The 4837-nt window shown below is 46.3% G+C and overlaps 1 protein-coding gene across 1 annotated transcript in view; it reads right to left on the bottom strand.

The window, feature by feature from the left end:
• LOC143293536 (uncharacterized) overlaps positions 1-2354 on the bottom strand; it is a 51081-nt gene extending 48727 nt beyond the window's left edge. Inside the window, exon 1 of the mRNA XM_076604456.1 lies at positions 1794-2354. The gene's annotated coding sequence lies outside the window, so the exon portion shown is untranslated. The remainder of the gene's footprint in view (positions 1-1793) is intronic.
• Between the last annotated feature and the right edge of the window lie 2483 nt (positions 2355-4837).

Here is a 4837-nt window from a genome sequence, read left to right as displayed (position 1 = left end):
AATTAAAAAAAAAAAAGAAAAAAAGAAGAAGAAATTTCATACTGTCAAAGGGCTTATACCCTTGAAAATATGAAGATATTGCACAGCGGAAAGATACACAAACCCCAATCAGATATGATTTGCAAACAAACAAAACAAAGAAAACAAGCACACATGAAACCACACCACATCAATACCATGCACCAATAAACATGCAGTTGAAAGAAAAGTATGAAGTTATAAATGAGTAAACTCATACAAAAATGGGAACATGTAATGCGAAGAAAACACGAACAGAGAAGTATCATTGTACACCAGACGTGAACAACACACAATATGGATGGACATGCATCACGGTTGTCAGTGATAATAAATATGAAGCTGGATATACTGTGCCAAGTATCAACCAAACTGAAGTTCAGAAATTGATGCTATTCTGTCACAAGAATGGGCGAGGAATGTGCTGATTTTGTTTTAAAGAAAAAAAGAAAAAAAAGAAGTCAACTGTCCTCAAAATACATTTGGAAATTCTGCTTTCATGGATGTCATGGCGTGTGTGTGTGTGTGTGTGTGTGTGTGTGTGTGTGTGTGTGTGTGTGTGCTTTGTCATTAACACACTCGACTGAAGTCTTGATCATAGTGCCCGCGTGTGTTGATAATTTTGGTAACCATTTTCCCCATACTGTTCGCGTTTTGGACCATGTGCTAAAGAGGCAGAGCACATTGTGAATCCCCACTATTAATAGCATTATTACAATTAAAGTCAGTCACTGGGAACTAGACAATGCGATGCATCAACAGATGTGGTCTGTCTCCACACACCACGCGCAATCAAATGTCCACTGGTTTTTGTATAATGTATGCTATTTTCAAACAAACTGGTTTGATAAGTTAAGGAATGGTTTGAGCACAGTAGGAAACAACATTTTTGTTTTATTAAGAGAGAGAGGGAGGGGGTATAGAGACAAAGAGAGAGAGAGAGACGGGGATGGGGTGGGAAGGGGCGCAAACCATAAAAATCTGAAGTGGTTTGGGATATGTAACGGTGGTCGGAGGATTACGAAGTGAGAAAAGATTATCAAAGAGTGTAGCTGAGCACCATTGAACACAAACAAACAATCCACACTGAAAAATTAAAAGTTTCGTCACATCAATACTCTAGCTATGGCACCACAGCGGAATGGATTGCCAGAGCAACAGCTGACACCTCTCCACTGCTCTTCAAACGCTTGTGGCACTGTCAAGCTATTGACTGTCAGCTGGCTGAAACCAGGGCACGGGGTTTAGGGCTTGGAGCCACAAAGATACATGCCTAAAGATCATGAGAAACTTGTTGGTTGCCAGAACTAACTAAAGGCGAATCTCACTTGAACTCATGGTGAGAAATTGTTTCCATCATTACATATCACGGGGCCTCGGCTCAAACAACAAGTGGCCACCAATTGAAGTTACAAGTGCTGGATGATCTTGATCAAACAAGGGCTGCAGTGGGCCAAGTGAAGTGTGGCAACACCAAGTGAATGGCCTGACCAAGCAGATAATAATACAACACATCATCATCCACACCAAGAGACAGAGATGATGTCCTTACAGTGAGCACCGAGCTCATCCACATGACAAGAGGCGCATGGTGTAATCAAGTGGCGATAGGTTTGTCAATGGGGGAGTCATCTCAATCACTTTGCTGTTCAATTGAACTGGAGTGGATCGGTTTTCAACTGGCTGCCCGGACACAGAAGGGAGTGAGAGAGAGAGAGAGAGGGAGAGAGAGAGGAGAAAAAAACGGAAACGAGAAGATAAGTTGTTGTACTTACCCCGGCACTTTTGATATCAACGCTGCCTTGATGACGATGATTGTCTGATGTAGAGGGTGGAGGAGACGACCCTTGGGGTGGCTAGGAGACAACACTTGGCGGGTAGGAGAAGGAGAGAGCACTTGGAGCCGTGTACTAGACAGCACTTAGCACCTCTTATCTGAGTCGGGTAGCGACGCTCATTGGCTGAAGGCGTTGCAGGGAACGTGTTGTGTTGTGGGGGGGCAGTGAAGATGTAACTGAAGGCTGATCCCAGGTAAGGGCCTGACAGTGGGAGGACTGAACCCCGAGGGCCGCGCCACCACACACTGACGACGGTAGTCAGTGGTACCCTGCGGCGTAAAGTTTCCAATGAACCAAGCGACGTCAGCGAAAGGAGGGGCCCGGCCTCGCAGTTTCAATGCTGCAGGTGTGTGTGGGATGAAGGAGCTCGGGGAGGGACTCGTAGTGAAAAGAGGTGATGTTGATGGCAGTTGATGAAGTCCTTAGAGCTCCACTTGGGGGCTGCCCGATGTTTATACTGGCTTCTCCACGCCGTGCACCACCACTACAGGGCCCCGCCACTCGCACTGGCCCCGCCGCGTGCTGCTGGCAGTCAGGGAACTTGCAGGGCCACAGAGACTGACAGCCACCGTCAGTGGAGTTGCCCGCCCCTTCCAGGGTTCCGCATCCACGCCCCTCACCCCACCCCTCCTCCCACTCTTTTCCCTCTTAGTCTGGCAGCACAGCACAGCGCCGCACTACCCCCCTACCCCCTTCTCCCTCACCACCCTCACTCCTTTCCTGCTGCCGTCACCTCTGGCTCCGCCCAGTTGACCAATGGAGGGCGGTGTTACGAAAAAAAAAAAAAAAAAAAAAAAGCAGAGCACGGCGAGAGAGCTGGCCAAATAGTAGTGAGCAACTGGTCTCTGGTGTGACTGACGCAGTGTTTCTGTGTATGTGGGTGAGGCCTAAACTTTACCGAGGGACCTGCCACGCACCACGTGATGGCTTATGTCACCTCACCCATCTCCCCGCCTCCCCCAGTAGTTAGTACCTTCCTTACCTCTCCTACTGCATGGCTCCACTGCGGACTCCCATCACTGAGTCCGCCTCTTTTTGTCCTTCGTTCTCTCTTCCTCATGAATATTCATTCCAGCTGTGTTTGCTGACCCTCTCGTGCTTGGTGCCTTGTCCTGGCAGTGGGGGCTCTGTGTGTGTGTGTGTGTGTGTGTGTGTGTGTGTGTGTGTGCGTGCGTGTGTGTGTGTGTGTGTGTGTGTGTGTGGACACAGCACTCTAGGACTACACACACACACACACACACACACACACACACACACACACACTTTGAAAGTGATCTGTTGACCAGGTTCCAGTCTCTTGCCTTGCTCAATGTCCACACTTATATTACCTCCCTCAGTCCCTCTCGCTCACTGAGTCTCCGACTCCTCCTCCTCCCTCACACCCACCTCAGTCAGTCGCAAACACCGCTACACACCCCTGTTGGGGGGGATGGTGGTGAACCGGCTGAGGGGCTATGCTGGGGTGAGGGAGGGAAGGGGGACTGCGCTAAGCTGATGATCCAACAACATCGTTTGAATAAAATTATATATATATATATATATATATATATATATATATATATATATATATATATATGTGTGTGTGTGTGTGTGTGTGTGTGTGTGTGTGTGTGTGTGATTCTTGTGGATCTCGGGCTGTATTCTGGTCTGTCCTTACTAAAACGGAATTGAGTTGAATGATTTGATAATAGCAACAATAATAATAACAATAATGATAACAATGACAACAACAACAACAACAAAAACAACAACAACAACAAAAAAAACGCCACAATAATAATGACAATATACATGATAATGAAAAGAACTAAATGAATAAATAATACATTAGGCAAGTAACTATGCACAAAATAGAAACGATGGCTCACGGCAGTCTATGATTATTATAGCACAGTGGACTGATAGGAGTCATAGACTCTCACGAGTGATTACTGTCAATGACTGAGTGAGTGCAGTCTACCATACACACTAGCCGAGCATCATCAGCATGAACTGACACAGCACTGGTGCCCCGTCGGTGTCTTCCCGATTCGCCTGTTCCATTTCGCCTATCGCTAAACTGGTTATGTGATCCCGATTCGCCTGTTCCCATTTCGCCTATCGCTAAACTGGTCACGTGATCCCGATTCGCCTGTTCCCATTTCGCCTATCGCTAAACTGGTTATGTGATCCCGATTCGCCTGTTCCCATTTCGCCTATCGCTAAACTGGTCACGTGATCCCGATTCGCCTGTTCCCATTTCGCCTATCGCTAAACTGGTCACGTGATCCCGATTCGCCTGTTCCCATTTCGCCTATCGCTAAACTGGGCACGTGATCCCGATTCGCCCATTCACCTATGCTCTCGAAAAGTCATCAGCTGCTTTATATTTGTATATATACATTCAGTTTTGCTGTTTCAGTTTCAGTTTCAAGGTGTTGAAGCATGCAGACCGATCTCCATATACGCTAAAGCATATCAGCTTGAAAAACAGCAACAACAACAACAATAAAAAACAAAAAGCAAAAAAACAACCAACATAAAAAAAAAAACCCAGCAAATGCCTGATCTTCGCAAGGACTCTACGCGCTGATCAGGCCTTGAGAGGCTGTGCTAGGTTTATGCAAAACATTGACAATATTTTTCAGTAAATGGTGATAAAGCCACTCGGCAGAACCCCATGTGCGCGCGGCACACACACACACACACACACGCATTCACGGTTTATGTGCAGGATAAAATGTATGTAAGAGTTAAAAGCATGTGGTGTGCTGTCCAAAAGATGTGAGGGATTCTTCCTCCATTCCTACACTTCAGCTTATGCAGTTTTTATTGACTCACTTGTGTAAACAAAGTGAGTCTATGTTTTAACCCGGTGTTCGGTTGTGTGTGTGTGTGTGTGTGTGTGTGTGTGTGTGTGTGTGTGTGTGTGTGTGTGTGTGTGTGTGTGGTAAACTTTAACATTGCCATTTTCTCTGCAAATACTTTGTCAGTTGACACCA

The sequence above is a fragment of the Babylonia areolata genome, chromosome 19 (genome assembly GCF_041734735.1).
Source record: "Babylonia areolata isolate BAREFJ2019XMU chromosome 19, ASM4173473v1, whole genome shotgun sequence".
In the NCBI taxonomy this organism is placed as follows: domain Eukaryota; kingdom Metazoa; phylum Mollusca; class Gastropoda; order Neogastropoda; family Buccinidae; genus Babylonia; species Babylonia areolata.
Note: the sequence above shows the minus strand (reverse complement) of the source record. Positions and strands in the feature narration are given on the sequence as shown.